General features: G+C 41.7%; 1 protein-coding gene across 3 annotated transcripts in view; it reads left to right on the plus strand.

Annotated features, from left to right (window-relative positions):
- The window catches only part of ZNF644 (zinc finger protein 644), a 210,834-nt gene extending 191,664 nt beyond the window's left edge, over positions 1-19,170 (plus strand). For all 3 annotated transcript variants that reach the window (XR_013448055.1, XR_013448056.1, XR_013448057.1), the window contains 5 exons: positions 5,399-5,478; positions 6,561-6,749; positions 7,298-7,376; positions 15,581-15,766; positions 18,743-19,170. The gene's annotated coding sequence lies outside the window, so the exon portion shown is untranslated. The remainder of the gene's footprint in view (positions 1-5,398; positions 5,479-6,560; positions 6,750-7,297; positions 7,377-15,580; positions 15,767-18,742) is intronic.
- Positions 19,171-19,387: the final 217 nt, after the last annotated feature.

Consider the following 19,387-nt stretch of genomic DNA (forward strand, 5'->3'; position numbering starts at 1 on the left):
ACCAAATGAAAGTGAAAATACAGCTTATCAAAATTTGTGGGAAGCAGTAAAAGCAGTGTGAAGAGAGAAAATTATAGCACTGAATGCATATATTAGAAAAGAAGAAAAATCTAAAATCAATAATCCAAGCTTCTACCTTAGAACACTAGAAAAAGAAGAGTAAATTAAATCCAAGGTAAGCAGAAGAAAAGAAATAGTAAAAACTAGATCAGAAATCAATGAAATTGAAAACAGGAAATCAGTAGAGAAAAATCAATGAAACAAAAGCTGGTTTTTAAAAATTTTTTGAAAAGATGAAAATCGATAAGCCTTAGCCAGACTAAGTAGGAAAAAAAGAAGACACAAATTACTAATATCAGAAATGAAAGTAGAGACCTCACTACATATCCTATGGACATTAAAAGGATAATAAAGGAATACTATGAACAACTCTATGCCCACAAAAATCTATAACCTAGATGAAATAGACCAGTTGCTTAAAATATACAATCTGCCAAAACTCACACAAGATGATATAACAATCTGGATTGCATATATCTGTTAAGGAAATTGAATTAACAATTAATAACCTTCCAAAACAGAAAGCATGGGGCCCAGATGGGTTCATTAGTGAATTCTACCAAACCTTAAAAAAAATTTATACCAGTTCTCTACAATCTCTTCCAGAAAATAGAAGCAGAGGGGATATTTCCAAACTCATTCTAAGAGACCAGCATTACCCTAATACCAAAACCAGACAAAGACATTATAGGAAAATGACAGACCAACATCTCTGGTGAACATAGATACAAAAATCTTCAGTGATCAAGCTCTATTACAAAGCTGTAATCATCAAGACAGTATGGTACTGGCACAAAAACAGACACATAGATCAATGGAACAGAATAGAAAATTCAGAAATGGACCCTCAACTCTATGGTCAACTAATCTTCAACAAAGCCGGAAAGAATATCCAATGGAAAAAGGACAGTCTCTTCAATAAATGGTGTTGGGAAAATTGGACAGTGACATGCAGAAGAATGAAACTGGGCCATTTCCTACACCATACACAAAAATAGTTTCAAAATAGATGAAAGACTTAAATGTGAGACAGGAATCCATCAAAATTCTAGAGAACACAGACAAAAACCTCTTCGACCTCGGCCACAGGAATTTCTTGCTAGACACGTCACCAAAGGCAAGGGAAACAAAGGCAAAAATGAACTACTGGGACTTCATCAAGATAAAAAGCTTCTGCACAGCAAAGGAAACAGTTTACAAAACCAAAAGACAACCGACAGAATGGGAGAAGATATTTGCAAATGACATATCGGATAAAGGGCTTGTATCCAAAATCTATAAAGAACTTACCAAACTCAACACCCAAAGAACAAATAATCCAAGAAATGGGCAGAAGACACGAACAGACATTTCTCCAAAGAAGACATGCAAATGGCCAACAGACACATGAAAAAATGCTCCACATCTCTTGGCATCAGGGTAATACAAATCAAAACCACAATGAGATTCCACCTCACACTGGTCAAAATGGCTAAAATTAACAAGTCAGGAAACAACAGATGTTGGTGAGGATGTGGAGAAAGGGAAACCCTCCTACACTGTTGGTGGGAATGCAAGCTGGTGCAGCCACTCTGGAAAACAGTATGGAGGTTCCTCAAAAAGTTGAAAATAGAGCTACCCTACGACCCAGCAATTGCACACTGGGTATTTACCCCAAAGATACAAATGTAGTGATCCAAAGGGGCACCTGCACCCCAATGTTTATAGCAGCAATGTCCACAATAGCCAAACTATGGAAAGAGCCCAGATGTCCATTGACAGATGAATAGATAAAGAAAATATGGTACACACACACACACACACACACACACACACAATGGAATATTATGCAGCCATCAAAAAATGAAATCTTGCCATTTTCAATGACATGGATGGAACTAGAGGGTTTTATGCTAAGTGAAATAAGTCAGTTAGAGAAAGACAATTATCATATGATCTCACTGATATGTGGAATTTAAGAAACAAAACAGAGGAGCATAGGGGAAGAGCGGAAAAAATAAAACAAGACGAAACCAGAGAAGGAGACAAACCATAAGAGACTCTTAATCATAGGAAATAAACTGAGGGTTTCTGGAGGGGGGAGGGGTGGAGGGATGGGGTAACTGGGTGATGGACATTAAGGAGAGCATGTGATGTAATGAGCACTGGGTATTATATAAAACTGATGAATCACAGGCCCATACCTCTAAAACCAATAATACATTATATGTTAATTAATTGAATTTAAATAAAAAAAGTTTAAAAAAATCCTCAGTGAAATGATAACAAATTGAATCCAACAATGTATAAAAATAATTTTGCACCAGGACCAAGTGAAACTTATTCCAGGTGTGCAAGGCCGATTCAACATTACATGATCAGTATAATCCTAACACATCAATAGGCTAAAGAAGAAAAATTACATTATCAGATGAATAGATGCAGAGAAAATATGTGACAAAATTCAACATTCTTTTATGATAAAAAAATTTTTTCAGAAAACTAGGAATAAAGGGGAATGTCCTCAGCTGGATAAATAACACAAAAAAACCTAAATCTAACGTCATAATTAGTGGTGAGAAACTTGAAGGTTTTGTGTGAAGATCAGGAATAAGACTAGGATGTCCCTCATCATCACTCATTTTCACCATAGTACTGGAAATCCTAGCTAATGAAATAAAACAAGAAAAGGAAATAAAAGATATATAGATTGGGAAAGAAGAAATAAAACTGTCTTTGTTCACAGAAGATGCTATTATCTATATAGAAATTACAAAATAGGGGTGCCTCGGTGTCTCAGTTGGTTAAGCGTCAGACTCTTGATTTTGGCTCAGGTCATGATCCCAGGGTCCTGGGATTGAGTCCTGCATCAGGCTCCTTGCTCAGTGGGGTGTCTGCTTCTCCCTCTGCCTGCCACAGCCTCTACTTGTGCTTGCTCTCTCTCTCTCTCTCTCACAAATAAATAAATAAATAATTTTTTAAGTTAAAAAAACAAATAAAAATAAGTTTATCTAAAAGGGAAAAATAAACCAATTAACTAACAACAACAAAAAAATACACACAGATAAAATACCGATCTTTAGCCTTAACAAAGTGACCCTGTACCTTTGAAACCTTCCTTTCTCAATTTTCCATCACAAACTTCTGCTCTAGCCAAAGCAGCCTATTCAAGGTTCCCCAAATAAATCTGTCCTTTCCCACTATTATCCCAGCTCACAATATCTTCTCTCCCTCTCTCAAGGTCCTACACCTTCCTAATTTGTCCTCTCTAGAAGTGATGTCTCCAGCCTCTGAAGTCCCCTGTATTTGTGCCAGTCATCTGGCTCTTGGCTACCCTGTGGTATTAGATAGAGCATATGGTTTTTATATATGGGTATTAGCTCTCTGGTATGCACATTCTTTTAGGACAAGGACCTTGCCTTATGATTTGTGGCGCCTCCCTCAGATCTGCTTGTATTTAAGAATTAAATCAAAGCATCAAAACCTGCATTAAAATTTCATAATGATAAGTGACCACAAAACTTGCACACTGGGAGATGCATCTCATAGTCCCTCGGTGTCACAGTGTCACCAGTGGAAATCATTCCAAAGCAGCATTCAGAGTCACCTTCTGATCTTCAAGGAGCTGGACTCCTGGGAATTATTATTCCTGCCTTGGTGGTGAAGGTCTCAGGCCCCTCAGTGTTAGGGAGTGACTTTAGTCTGGAAAACCTTACATGGCTATTACCAGAAAGGCCAGCCCTCTCTACGCTCAGCTTTAGGAAGAGTGAAAATGAACCCCTTTCCAAGATAATGATTGGAGAGCCTTTTCCTGGGCAGGAAGCTGTCAGCTCTGTCATCTCTCTTATTCCCTCAGAGCACTAGTGCAGTAATTCTCAACTGGGTATAATGGAGAATGTCCAAATTTGATGGTGGTGGTGGGAGAGGGTATCACGAAAGCTTCTCAGTTGGCCCCATGTCCCACTTCCCCACTCAGCCCAACCATGCCCACACTGATTGAGAACCACCATTCTGATAGTTAGATGTTTAGTACAAGGGTACATCTCTCCTCCTAACTATGTATATTCTAGCAGGGAAGTCAGATTCTTTTTAGTGTACCCTAAGTATACAAACATTTCAGGTAAAAAATACTTTACCTTTACCCCAAATTATCTGAGCCATGATTTCAGTCTGATCATTTTGTTATAACAGTTCCAACCTTAAAGTATTCAACCTTAGAGGATTCCACAGCTCCGCCTTGTTCTGTAGAGAAGTCTGTGTGTCCATAAAAATACACACATTTCTTTGTCCTTGTGAGTGTGAATAATTATATGGGATGTTGATAGCATGTGTACCATATGTATTGTGCATGCAGGTACATGCATGCATAACATACTAATTGAATTGTTCTAAAAAACACAAATATTTTGCAGGACTACAGAAACACACACTAAATATCTAAATCTACAAACTGCTGACAAACAGCACCTTTTCTAACAAAAGAGAGCAGTTTAATAACAGTGTTAGAAAGCTGGCAATATGTTTGTTAAAATCTTTAATTAGGGACAGGCTTCCCAGAGGCCTCTGAAGGCAAAAGGTGTAAATGGAGAAACTGTCCCAGCCTGCATGCTCCATGGTGGCTCTGTTCCGAGCACAGATGGGCTGGTGAGGAAACTGTGAATGGACAAATGATAACAGACTATTCTGTCATTCCAACATTAGCTCATTAGCAATCTGTCAGAGAATTAATATGGATACTGGTGAAAATGCAGAAATCACATGATCGTTACAGGATCGTACACATGTCTAACTGAAAGGCCATTGTAAATTGATTGCCATAATGGCTATTAATAAAATGATAATGTCATGGGAAGTACATTGGATGCGTTGTGCTCTTGTTGGAAAATGATGATTTTGTGTGCTCTTCGGCCATCACAGCAAGCTGAGATAACAATAGTTTTATGATGGAAATCATTAATAAATAAACAGCTAGACCAGCATGGTGGGATATGTGAGGGATATGATACCATACAGGTTTCCAAAGAATGAACAGTGACATTTCTCAGTTCTGAAAAAGACTCTGTCAACAACTTTAAATTCCCTTGATTCACAAACCTGGTTTTCAAATGATGTTAAACTTGCTAGTTAGTGAGTTCAAATACTTGCTGTTGAAAATATATTTTAAAAAGGAAAAGAAAATATATTTGTTTACGTTGTGTATACACAACAGGCTAAATCTGATGGATAATCAATGTTTGGTGTTTGAAGGAAGAAAGAGAATGAATATTTATAGAGCACCTATTATATGTCAAGTACTTTACATTTGTGATCTTAATTTATTTTCACAACAACCTAATGAGATATTTTCCCCATTTTACAGGCATAGAAGTAACTAAAAAACAAATATTATGTGTCTGAGCCCCAGCAAGATTATGTGACTTCATAAAGATAGTATGGCTGGTAAGTGGAGATGATTCTATTTGAACTTAGTTAAATATGGTTCCAAAGCTCATCTTTTTTTCACTGCATTATACTGCCTCTCACAGTGTCTGTCATGCACCCCACGGAGTAACCTTTTAGGATCATTATTACTTCCTATGGACAGGATCAAGTGCCCCAGAGATTCAGCTGGGCAAAACTTAGATAAAGCCATTCAGTGTTAATGGCACAAATGGACACTGACTTATTTAAAGTATATACTTTTAAATTTCTTTTAGGGGGATATTTGTGCTTCAATATTGGGACATGTTTGTACACAACATAAGGAGTTAGACTAATGATTTATAAAATCTAGCCAAAAACTCTGTAAGAGGGCATATACTATATGATACTAGTTATATAAAGCTCAAAAACAGGTCAAACCAATTAAATCTGTTAGTGAGGATGGTGGCTATCTTTGGGGAGAATACTGGCTGTAAGCTGGCACCAGGGGATATCTGGAGTTGGGGTATTTTCTGTTCTTGATTTGGATGCTAATTTATACCAGCATGTTGAGTTAGTAAACTTGTGATTTGAATACTTTCTTTTATGTATATCATACTCAATAACATTTACCCCCCCCCAAAATGGAAGACAACCTTTTTCCCTTATACTGATTGAAATTGGATGCCTACCTGTTTTCCATATTTTGTGACCTTGGGCAAAATTGTTCTTTACACGAAGCTTGTAGTTGGAAATCTCTTTCTGGATGGAGTTGGGAGATTGTAAGTAGGGGAATGTGTGCCTGCCTCTGTTCCCGTGAGTGAGTGTATGTATACTTTCTTAAGTGCACTCATATCTCGGAAATGGAGAAATACCTATATTCTTTCTTACTCTCATTTCTCAAACTTTTGGAAAATTCGGAAACAGAATGCCAGTCAAATGTGAATTTTATACAAGTGGAACTTGGGGATGGAGCTGTCTCATTTGGTGATTCTTTGTTGGCAGCAGTCTCCCTATGCAAATGGCAGTGGCAGGCACCCTCCCCTCTAGGAACCAAGATGTTAAATCCGCTCTTACCATGTGCCTTTGCCCCATCCCTCCTCAACTTTTCTCATTGCCAGGCTCCATGGAAGAGCCAAGGGGTTGCTTGAAGAGGATTTATGCATCCCACAGACACCTGACAGGCCTATTCTAAGGGCCCTTGGACAGACTTACCCTGTTCACCCGTGCCTCAGATGTCCTTCCTGCCTTGGGACATATACCTGTCTTCGTGACCCACCCTTTTTATCAACAAGATAACTACAAATAAGGTAGATTATTGAAATGCTGCACAGCATAGCCTCTGACAAAATGAAGAGTTCACTTTTAGAACTTTATCCTAAGAAAATCATCAGACGAAAGATAAGTATTTGCGAAGACGTTTACTTCCTAAGGTGTGGTTTGAGAATTACAAACATCAGTATCACTTGCAGTGCTTGATAAAATGCATATCCCTGGGTCTTATGCCTTTCTTATTGACATAGAATCTCTAGATGTGGAGCACAGCCATCCATGTATTTAAAATACCTCAGGTGATTCTTAGTCACATTGAAGTTTGATATACAGGGATGTATTTTCAATGTAACTTGAAAGAGGAAGAAAAGGAAGGGATTTAATAACATTTTTGTTGCCAAATATGTGTGTAGGTGATGCCAGAGTATCAGCAGTGCTTATCTCTGGATGATATCCTTATTTTTCACTGCTTTCCTCTATATTTTCTGATTTTTTTTTTTTTTGCAATGTATCACTTTTGTATTCTAATAACTCAGTAAACTTATTTTAAAAAAAGAAAGTATTTGATATTTGATTTCCTGGACAGGTTCCCCAAGTGTACTCTCCCAGTGAACTTCATAGCTGGTTAATTCAGAAGATAGCACTGGCTGTCTGATCCTCTTAAGGTATGAAATATTTAGAAGAATCCCTCTGTTGGTCCATAGATCAGTCAATATTGCCACTGGAGTAGAACCTTCTGAACACAGTGGTGGCTTTATGGCTACTGTTTTATTATATCACAAGGATTTTTATTCATTAGAACTGGTGCTTTTTGTGGAGGATAAGAATGGGGAGGAGGGCTGAGAAATGCATTCTCTGATTTTGGGAAGTGAATCTGGTGCTTGAAGAAAGACGGTCTGACTCTTGTAAACAGAAGATTCGCAGTAACAGAGAAGAGTACTGAAGAAAGCAGTTGCATCCTGCTTTTTATGCTCTCCCTCAGCCTCTTGCCCCTAAAAGTGTCCTTTTCTTCTCTTCCTCCTCCCCCTCCCCCCCTCCTTCTTCATCAGCTTGTTCTTATACTGAAAGAGAAGCAAAAATGAGATCCACCGAAAGTCTGGTATTTTGCCACTCAGACTACAATCTTGAGAATGCATTTTTCTTAATCTAATTCTGTTTTAAATGTTGTCAGGATGTACCATAATTGGTTGTGGTAAATGACACTGGAACCACATTGCTACTCACTCTGGAAATGATATGAGCTCAGCATGCTGCTGATCAAATGCACTTCTGCATTAAAACTATTACAAGCAGAATATGCCCCGATGGGATTCTTTCCTCCTAATAGTTTTCCACGGTTGATGCTGAAAGGGTTCTGTCAATCAAGCCTGAAAATCAGCTTAGCACCCTGACTTGGGTTAATAAAATGTAGCTGCCAGGCTCTCAGCTCAGAGGCCACTGTTCCTTGGTTCCGACATTATCAAGCCACAGTAAAAATGCCTCATTATAATTGATACTCACCGGTAATACACTTTTTTTTAATGCAAAGAGTATCTCCAAAAAGAGTCTTTGCCTTACACACAGTCTCCTAAAAAAGAGACCCATATCAAAGAAAGAGGGCTAAGAGGAAGTAGGACAGGCAAATGCATTTTCACAAGTACCCTGGAGACAGACTTGGGGCAGATTCTGGCTTTCTTGGGTGGCTTGGAGTCAAGATAATGCACCAAGAATCAATACAGAAGTAGGGATACGGCCCAGAATAGATGGTTGTGAAGGGGGCTCTGATAGCATTGTCACCAATAATGGGAAGATGAGAATTCCAAATGAAAAAATTATTTTAGTAAGGAACACAAGATGTCACAATGCAGAAAGGCTGTGACAACTGATATGCCAGTTAAAGGGGAAAAAAAGCTTCTTGAACCACTAAGGCACTGCCTGGCTATGTAGTCCCCACATCACCGAGTCTCAGTTCTTCCCAGACTAAGACTTAGGATTCCGGGTCTCTTCAAACAGAAATATTATTCTTCTGGTTTCCTGGACAGAGGCACCCACACTAAAACAATCCATGTTAGAAGGACATTAGGGAGGTCAAAGTGCTGGAGAAAACCTTGCTGGATTTCAAACGAATTCTACTTTCTAGAAAGTTTTGCTGGCTGCCCCTGAGGAGGAAGATGAAATAAACAAACAAAGCCTGGGGTGAGGGGCAGCTATTTCCAGCCTGGAATTCTCAGCATGGTGGAATACCGGGGAAGATGTACAACAAAGTAGGAAACTGAGGAAGGAACATTACTAATTATACTTCAGTACTGTTTATGTGAGGGTCTCTATTCAGAGGCAACTGGGATGATTTCACAGGAAGAGAGAAGAAAACAGTTTTTCATGGGTGGTAGAGCTATTGTTAGTGAAGTTTTAATGAGGCACTCTGGGCATGGTCTTCTTAGCACAACCAAAATGGCTCTGGAGGCTGTGGGGTCACATGACATTAATATGAGGGAACGCTTGACTTCATTCTCTTTGCTTCATGTTCCTCTCCAAACATTAATTGCCTGAGTTTCCCTGTTCAAGTGAAAAGAATAAGCATATGCGAATTTTTCACTTGATTGTTGTATCACACTGGCCTGTATTTCTTCCAGATGCATTCCTGTTCAGGTTGTGTATTCTAGCACGTGTCCCCCCAGGTACAGGTGAGGAGCAGAGGCTCCTGCACTCCCTGTACGCTGAATTATGACTGGTGTGTACTGAGGACTTGTGCTGTGCCTTGTACTAAGCTCTTTATAAACCTTATCTCCACCTCATCCCCACATAACCCTGTGAAGTTGGTAATGTTCATTTTATTCCCAATTTACAGAAGATTGAGTAAGAGGAAGGTTGAGTAACTTGCTCAAAATCATCCAGCTAGTAAGTGGATTCTAACCTGGCCTGTCTACAAAGCTCCACTGCAGTGCTCTTTACCTTCTGGGATGATGATGCTCCATGCTTGAGCCACTCCTGATGTGAATTTTTAGTGTCCTATATTTGGTAGGAAAGGATGCTCTGTTTCTATCCCTGGAGCAAGTCCTGTGTTACTCTGGGAACCAGACCTGCTTTGAGAAATTGTTGCCGCTGGAGAGGAGATAGTCTGCTAAGGAAAGAGCTCTAGCTTTAAGGTCAGAGTGATCTGGCTTTCAATCTTGGCTCTTACACTTGCTAGCTGTGTGACCTAGGCCAGGTAACTTAACCTCCCTGAACTTCAGCTACCCAGCATTCTACTTTACATAGAAAAAGCCAAAACATTATTAGTGGTATAAAACCTCTAGATTATATTCAGGTTCTGTGCTTCTGGAAGGTGACACATCTAGGGGGTGGGAAGTGAGAATACGAAGAGGATAAAGGATCTAAGGAAGAAAGAGAGGAGTGAAACAGAGACTTTAGCATTGCTTCCTCTCATTTCAGTTTTTTATGACTTTTAAAAATAATCCTTTCACATTAATAGAAAGTGAGTCTCAGTGTAGGAGTGACATCCTCAGTTGGAAACTAACATTGGTGGTTACTGGAGAGAGATGATCATCTATAAGTCTTTCAACAGCCCAGTATGGTAAGATGAGTAGCCCACCAATACAGTTGAGGAAACTAAGAAAAGTTGAGCAACTTGCCCAATATCACACAGCTATTGAGTGGGATTTAAAACCTAGGACCATCTAGCACCAAATGCTGTCCTCTTCCCACAACACTCTTCTGGACCCATGCAACACTGAGTTCTAGGTGTGTTGCAGGTAACTTGGACCCACTTCTCTTCTGCCTTCCCCAGCGTCCTGGCTGTGGGGCCGGCTGAGCTCTCTACCCACTGTAGTGCATAGAGCAGTGGGGCCAGAAGCAGGGCTCCCTGCAAAGTAATGCAGAAAATTTGATACTGGAAAAAGTCACTAAGGTAAATCCACTTAAAATGGGTTTCCCAAATTTCACTGTAGTTAAAAAAAAAAAAAGGACTAGGACCTTATCTTGAAAATGAAACTGACACTAAAGCAAAATGAAATTAAAATGACCTGCTTCCCTTGGTTTCCTTTTCCTGGGCTCTGCCCACTATGGGGACACTTTACTTTAGTGGGCTCCAGGAGGAAAGCACCATGCTTTTGCCTCCATGCCTGCCACAGTGGACACTGAATAAATGCTGGAATCCCCCTATTCAGCGAGGCCTACAGGTCCCTGACTGGGGATGGCCACACTCCTTGGACACCAGGTCTTGACCACTGACCAGTGGTCAGTGTACTTCTCTACTTCCCTGTCTCCACTTCCTCCAGTTCATCGAATTTTGGTTCAGCCTTTCCCCTCATATTATTCGGGTCACAGCTGAGAGTTCTGGTGAATCTAATAAGAAATCTTCCTTGAACACCTTGAAACAAAAGCCTGAAGATCCTAGAACAATTTCACACTAAAAATCTCTTTCATTCAGGGGCACCAGGGTGGCTCAGTCAGTTAAGTGTCTGCCTTCAGCTCAGGTCATGATCCCGGGGTCCTGGGATGGAGCCCCACGTCAGGCTCCCTGCTCAGCGGGGAGTCTGCTTCTTCCTCTGCTCCTCCCCCCTGCTCATGCCCTCACTTTCTCTCTCTCTGTCTCAAATAAATAAATAAGAATCTTTTTTAAAAATCCTTTTCATTCAACAAATATATGTTGCTGATTTGAGCTCTGGGGCTCCGAGGGTCCAACCTAGGCTAGATGCTGGTGATAATGTGGTGAAAAGCCAGGTCCAGCCCTGCCCCTTCTGTTAGCTTTCAACTCCCACCTGCCTCATTCCTGAGAGCCACCATCCCTACCCAACGTGTACCCTCTCCAGTCTTATCCTCTGCCATCTTTAGCCAGTCCAGCCTTCCCTGCCACCCCAGTTGCCTTTCCAGGTGCTCGGTCCTACGTACACACAAGTGGGGCATGTGTCTTCTCCCCTCCACTGAATCAGCAGTGGGATGACATTGTCTTAGAATTCTGCTACTGCTTCTCAAACATCCTTCTAAAGTCCTCAGGTGAGACTTATTGTTTCATATTCATTTATTTATTAATTCACTCACCCATCAGTTATATACTGTACCCTGCCTATAAACCACACAGCATAGGGTTTGAGCATGGACTCTGGAGTGAGAGTGAATTTAAATCCTGGCTCTGCCACTTATTAGCTGGGGGACCTTGGGCAAGTTGCTTTTGTTCTCCTTGCCTCAGTTTACTCATGTATAAAATATGGGATGTTAGTATTACCTACTCCATGGGGTCTTAGAAGGGCTAAGTGAGTTAAGTCATGTAAAGTGCTTAGAACAGCACTTTACACAAAGACACCCTCAGTGAGTATAAGCCACTGTGGCTGTTGAGTGCCAGTGCTGGGCTGGGAGCTAGGATACAGTGGTAAACGGTACAGAGACAGTCACAGAAGCAAATATAAGAAAGAAGGAGTTTGTAGCAGGCTTAGTTCCAGGCGCTGGAGTGCATAGTGGGAGGAAACCGCAGACTCACCTGAAGGGCTTGCTAAACACTAAGGCCTGAATTCCTTTCTGGAGGCTCTTGAGGTGAATCTGTTTTCTTGCCTTTTCCAGCTTCTAGAGGTTGCCCATATTCCTTGGTTAGTATCCGCCTTTCATCTTCAAAGCTAACAGTGGCTGGTCAAGTCATTTTTATGATGCCATCTCTCTGGTTCTGACTTTTCTGTCTCCCCATTTAAGGATCCTTGTGACTGCATTGGGCCTACCTGGATAAACCAGAATAATCTATGTTGAAGTGAGCTAACTAGCAATCTTAATTCCATCTGTAATCTTAATTCCCCCTTGCCTTGTAAGGTAAGATATTAACAGTTTTCAGAATTAAGGCATGTATAGCTTTGGGTAGGACCAATATTCTGCCTATCAATACACTTACTTTCAGAGTTTTTAATTTAGTAGGTCTGTGGTGCGGCCCAATAATTTGTATTTGTAACAAGTTCTCGGATGATGCTGATGCTCCTGATTCAGGAGCACACTTTGAGAACCACTGGTAGAGAGACCTTGGTCATTCACATCTTCATCCATTCAGCAAGCTTTTTGGATCTCTATGTATGAGCCCAATGCTGTACCAGCTGCTGGGAATAGTGCCTGCCAATTTTTTTTAAAAAGCCCATAATCTAGCAAAGGGGGCAAACAATTTTAGTTTGGTGTGATCTATAGTCTAATAAAGCTATGTGCAAGGTGCTAAGCATTCCCAGAGAAGAGAGCAACTAACAGGAGCAAGGGTGGGCTTTATTGAGGAGGTGACATTTGAACTGGCCATTAAAGAATAAAGAGATTACAGGGCACCTGGGTGGCTCAGTTGGTTAAGCGACTGCCTTAGGCTCAGGTCATGATCCCAGGGTCCTGGGATCGAGCTCCGCATCACATTGGGCTCCCTGCTCGGCGGGGGGCCTGCTTCTCCCTCTCCCTCTGCTGCTTCCACTGCTTGTGCTCTCCTGCTGTCTCGTTCTGTCAAATAAATAAATAAAATCTTTAAAAAAAAAAAAAAGAATAAAGAGATTTCCAGGAAGTTAAGGAGGAGAAGAATATGGCAGCTATTGGGAATAGCAGATGAAAAAGAGCGTGTGTTCAGGGAATGAGAAATAATTCTATGTGGTTGGAGTGGATAATGCATTGCCGTGGGAGAAGGATCAAAGTTGAATGAAAAATACCATGCTGTATTAAGGAATATAGTGGACCTGTCTAAGTTACCTGCTCAGCGCACTCTGTCTTCTTTGAGAACATTCCTCTCTACAGATCCTACTGAAGATGTGAACCTCAGGCTGGCCGGTTTTGTCCGCATGACCTTACTTGACCCATGAGCTAAGCCAATCAGATTTCCTTTCTCAGTAACTTATTCTAAGAGATATGAAAGTTAGGTAGACTTGGATTAGAACGCCTGTGGGGGGCCATGTGCTTGATGAACATGTAGGGGGTGGTGAGGAGAGGGTAGGGAGGAGTCGGCAGGAGAATGAACAGGGCGAAGTCACAGCATGAAGCAGAGATGAGATACACAAGGCAGCAAGAGAGGAGCCAGCAGACATGGGACATTATCCCAAGCCACTACCCTGCTGCCTGGCTATCCTTCCTTCGTGGACGTCCGCGCCTCCCTCCCTTCCTTCTTCTCTCCTTCCTTTCTTTAGGATTCCTTCTTCTTTTTAAAAAAAATACTTTATTAGAGCAGTTTTAGGTCTACAACAAAACTAAATGGAAGGTGCAGAGATTTCCTGTATAGTCCCTGTCCCCGCACAAGCGAAGCCCCTCCCATTATTATCTCCCAACACCGCTCATCACATGGTACATTTTCTACCAAGGGTGAACTTACATGGACACATCATAATCACCCAAAGTCCATCCCTGTTTCTTTATAAGACATTTCTTTTTACTATTTATTTATTTTTTAAAGGTTTTATTTCTTTGAGACAGAGAGAGAGAGCACAAGCAGGGGGAGTGGGAGAGGGAGAAGCAGGCTCCCCGCCGAGCAGGGAGCCCACTGGATGCAGGGCTCGATCCCAGGATTCTGGGATCATGACCTGAGCCGAAGGCAGACACTCACCCGACCAAGCCACCCAGGCGCCCCTACATTTCTTTTTCTTAAATGACATGGAGTACATTTTTTTTTTTTTGGCAGATGATGATCGCCATCTGATGCAAAGTTCAGATTTTGGCAGAAATGAGCCAGTGGCAGTGTATGAGGCAAAGGAGTAACACAGTTTGATTTGTGTTTCACAAAGATCTCTAGCTGCAAAAAGGGCTTGGGGGAGCTGGTAACAGGCTCAAGCATTAGGTGGGCAATTGAGGATGAGAGCCTGAACTCAGGGAGCAGCAGGGAGGAGGGGGTGAGTCTGAAGGGATACTTGGGAAGTAGAATTGATAGGATTTAGTATCCTGAGTTGTTGGGAGCCCAGGGCAGAAAGAGTTAAGGACAGTTCTTAGTTTCTAGCTCAGTGAATCTAAAGAGTTGCAAAACTGTTAATAGAGAAAGTGAAGACAGGATCACGTTTTTGAAAGAAAGATATTAAGCTCAGTTTTAGACACACTTTGCATCTGAGGAGCCCATAGCAACCTCCAGTGGGCATTGACAGTTTATTCCTGGAGGTCAACAGATGAGTTAGAATAAAGATGCGTGTAGGTAGCATCCACTCTTGACTAGATTAGATTCCAGAAAGAATTTAACATGAGAAGGGAGAGAAAGGTGGGAAGGCAGGCAGGAAAGGAAAAGTAAGACAACAGAAACATGGGAAACACTAAGACTGGCCAGAGGAGGAACATAAGCCCGCCAAGGCATCTGAGAAGGAATGGTCGGAAGGGGAGAAAGAGAGCCAGGAGATAGTGAGTCGTAGAAGGTAAGGGAGGAGAGTTTTAAGCAAGAGGGAATGACCCATATGGATCAAATTGTACATTGGGGTTAAATAAGATGAAAGCTGAAAGTAGTTCATAATATTTGGTATTTGAGGCATTGTTGTCTTTAAAGAGAGCAGTTGCATCAAAATGGAGTAGTGGTAATAAGATGAGGTCATTGGGCACCTGGGTGGCTCAGGTGCATCTGCCTTCGGCTCAGGTCATGATCCCGGGGTCCTGGGATGGAGCCTCACATTGGGCTCCCTGCTCAGCCGGGAGTCTGCTTCTCTCCCTGCCCCTCACCCTGCTCATGCTCTCTCTCTCTCACTCTTTCTCTCTCTCAAATAAAAAAATAATAAGATGAGGTCATTTGGGTGAGGAGTGACTGGTTGGTAAGAAAGTAGGCAGAGCAAGAGACAGCTACCTTCTCTAGAAGTTTGGATGTCAAGGAAAAGAGACATCTGAGCAGAAGCTTAAGGATGAAGAGAGATAAAGCCCACTGATTGCAAAACTGACTTACTGCCTCATCCCTCCCTGACTCCACACCCTTTGCTATGCGACTCTGCAGCTCCTGCCATCAAGAAGTAGGTCCATTTCCTTGTTCCTGGGCTGGCCGTGCGACTTGCTTTTACCAATACAGTGAAGTGGAAGTGATAGTGTACCAGTTCCGAAGGCCTTGTGTACTTCTGCCCTCTCTGTCTCGCTCGAAATCCCGCCTGGCTACCATGAGGACAAGCCCGTGTTCACTCGCTGGGTAAGTGATCGGTGGCCCATCCACCCACTCCACCATAACTAATGACCCGCTGATTGCCAGGCACGTGAGTGAGATCATCCTTGACCACCCCGCCCCAGCCAACCCGCCAGCTGACTGCATCATTCATGAGGATGTGCAGTCAGTATTTCAGGCCCAGCCCAAGGCGGGGGAGCCTGGCCCAGCTCAGCAGAACCATCCAGGTGACTCACTAACCTGTGAGGAATAAAAATGCTTGTTGCTTCAAGCCATTGTTTCGGGGCACTTTGTTACACATCAACAGCTAATTGATTTGAGAGATTATTGGGAGGTTTTCATTATCTTGCCTTGGCATGGGGGAGATTTGAATATATCCACCCATTGTAGGGGAAAAGACAGGTTTGAGATTCAAGAAAGGGAATAAGTAACAGGAGGAGGGGACGTGACCAAAAGCTCAGGTGGAAGATTAGCCTGGGAAAAGGCAGAGACTGCCTTTGTTTCTGAGATAAGAGAAGGAAGTGGGGATGGAGGACGGTGTCCTGGGCTGAAATTCATTGCGTCACTTGGGCTTCAGCTAGGTGGAAGCTAGGGGGTGGCATCTCCGGACATGCTCGCAGTTAACATCCAACCAAAAATTAACGTCCCAAACTCACGCGTTTCCACATCTGTCAAAGCTAAAAGGGGCGTCTGAGACAGATTTCCTTTTGTTTTCACTGGCGTGTCAAATGCTGCAGTGACAGCAAAGGAATAATCTTCAGTTTGTGTATAATGAGGTCTGAAATTTCCGTCTCCACACATTGATCATGAATCTTATTTCACTAGATAAACTGACAGCAGAATCTCAGGTCCTTAAACAAAATTTTGAAAAAAATCAACACAACCACCCACATCTATGATTTTTTTCCTGCTGTCACTTTTATGGTTCAGTTATTTTGTCTATATGCACTCATTTCCAGTTTTGTCTGGATTTCTCAACAGCCAAATCATTCCTTAATCCTAGACATATACTCCTCTATCCTGGAAAATGATTTAGTAGAAAGACAGCTGGCTTGGGAGGCAGAAAAACGGAGTTCTAGATTTGACTCTGCTGTTAACTAGCAAACTTATCCAAGCTAAGTCACTGAACCTCAGTTTCCTTATCTGAAAAACATATTCCTCCAACAGAAATTTATTGGTACCAGGCACTGTTGTGAGTGCTTAGGATACATCAGTGAAGAAAACAAAGACCCCCGCCCTCAGGAACTTAGATTCTGGAGGAGTCTGACAATGAGAAACAAATGCAGTAAACAGGATAATTATATCATATGATAGATGGTGAAAAGTGTTATGGAAAAAATTAAAAATAAAGTGGAGGTGGGGGCTGGAAGGAACTAAAAGAGTTACCATGAAGTTTTCTGGGGGAAGAATGTTCCAGGCAAAGTCCCTGAGTATTTCTTGTCTTTCTTGTCCTCCACACTCCATTTCTCCTTACTAACCTCAGAGGAGGTTTATAATGCATATAACCTTTAGGCCAGTCTTCCATTACTACTCCATACATTTCTTTGAATAGCCAACAAATGACCATCCGTTCACTTTGAACTAGTCCCATTGGCATTAGGTACAAGAGCCTCTCATCTTGCATTTACTTTCTGGGACTTCTTGTGGTATTTTCCTGCCATCCCAAAGGCTAGATCTGTATGTATTATGCCAAACATCACGTGGGCATTTCCTCCCGGCTCTGCACAGGACAGTGGAAGCCAGCAAAGGGATCTTTAAAAAAGACACGGCTCTGGATAAAGTACCTACCATTTCTGAATGCCATTTACGTGCCAAGTAGCTTTACATTCTTTATTTCCCCTAATCCTCAGCACACTTCCATCTTTCTCTGAGGTTAGCATTATTCCCACTTTACCGGTAATGAAACGGTGGTTCAGAGAATTTTGAAAACTTACTGTGTCACACAGCTGGTAAGTCCCATGGTCAGAATTTGCTTGTCAAGCACACTTTCCATTAGCTGTACTGCACAGCTTCCTTTCTTCCTAAGTGTCCTTTAATCCAGCTGGAAAACCAGATACACATATATGAGACGACAAGAGGGTGGTTTTAAGGCCTGTAGCATGGTGGTGAAGAGCTTGGCTCTGCAGTCAGACAGCCCAAGGTCAAACTCCAGTTCTGCCGTGTTATAACTGTGTGATCAGGGGCTAGTTACTTAACTTTTCTGAGCCTCCCTTTCCTCATTTGTAAATATGCATAACATGAGTCCCCGTCTCATAAAGTTGTGTGTGGGGGGGACTCAATGAAGTAATTCACGTAAAGTCCTTAGCATAGTATCTCTTACATAACTCTAACATAGGTTAACAATTATTCTCATATATTATTGATGGATTTTTTTTAAAAAGCACATGTATATATTAAAATATCTCTAGAAGGCTCAGGAACTGGGGACTAGCTTTTCACTTTGAGTATTTGTACAATGTATACATTTAAATGTTGGGCCAATGATATTACTTATTTAAGAAAACAACCAGACAACTAGACAGCTTTAAAGAAATACCATTATTATTATCATCATTGTAAGGAATTTGGAGTAATAATAATTATTCCATAATTTATTTGGATAGACAGATTTGGAGGAGGTTTTTTGGAAGAGATGTTTGAGCAGGGCCTCGAAGCAGGTATAGCATTTTGATGACAGAATAACGAACTGAGAGGCATTTTATGTGAAAGATTCTTGCAGAGCAGAGCCTACAGGCAGGAAAGAGTAGCCAGCGAATGCAGTTCCATTCAGTGATAATTGTTTGGTGCTGTGGTAACAATTAATACAGGTGATAGTGTTTTTCAGATACCTGTAATAGAGAGGGTGTAAGTGGAAAATTGCCTAAACACTCCACTCAAACACAAAAATTGAGAAAGATTGCTGGTTGAGGCCGATTCCATGAGCCCTGCTGCCAGAATTATTCCGGTTCATCAATCCAAATTGAGCTGGAGGCACCTTTGACATCCCCCTCTCTCTGCCTGCAGGTCAGCTGTCTCCAGTCCTGAGGTCATCACTCATCAAGAGGGGATAATCCCAAGGACAGCAGGACCTGCTTCATCACTTGGATTTAGGAGTGAGAAACCCATCAGGCAACTAAACAGTAACAATGACCCACCATTAAACACACTGAGAGAAGTGCATGATGAGGAGATTGTACGAGAAGAATCCCGGAGCTCTTGCTGACAACGCCTATGGAGACGCTGACCACTGTGAGCTCTGCCCATTGAACTGCAGTAAAAAAATCTCCCCCTCCCCAGAGATGCTTGGATGCGGGCACAGTATCAGTTCAGACAATGGTCTGTGTGTGGACTTAGAGTGGAAAGAATTTGGACTGTGGGGTAAACAGACCTGGGTCTGAACTGCTATTCTGCCACTTCCATGTAGTATGTTTTAGCAGCATTAAAAAAAAAAAAATCTCTCTCAGCCTCAGTTTTCTTGTCTGCAAAATGGATCAAATACCTCCACAGAGGTCTTTTAAGAGGACCAAATGTAACAGTGTTTGAAAAGCTAGGTACTTCTCTTTATGGAAGAAGAGCAAGATGGGGGGCCCAAAAAAGGAACGGGCACACACACAAAAACTTTTCTCAGAATTATTTTTTGTCCTAGGTACTCTGCCTCAGAACGTATGC

Source organism: Halichoerus grypus, chromosome 5, assembly GCF_964656455.1.
Source record: "Halichoerus grypus chromosome 5, mHalGry1.hap1.1, whole genome shotgun sequence".
In the NCBI taxonomy this organism is placed as follows: domain Eukaryota; kingdom Metazoa; phylum Chordata; class Mammalia; order Carnivora; family Phocidae; genus Halichoerus; species Halichoerus grypus.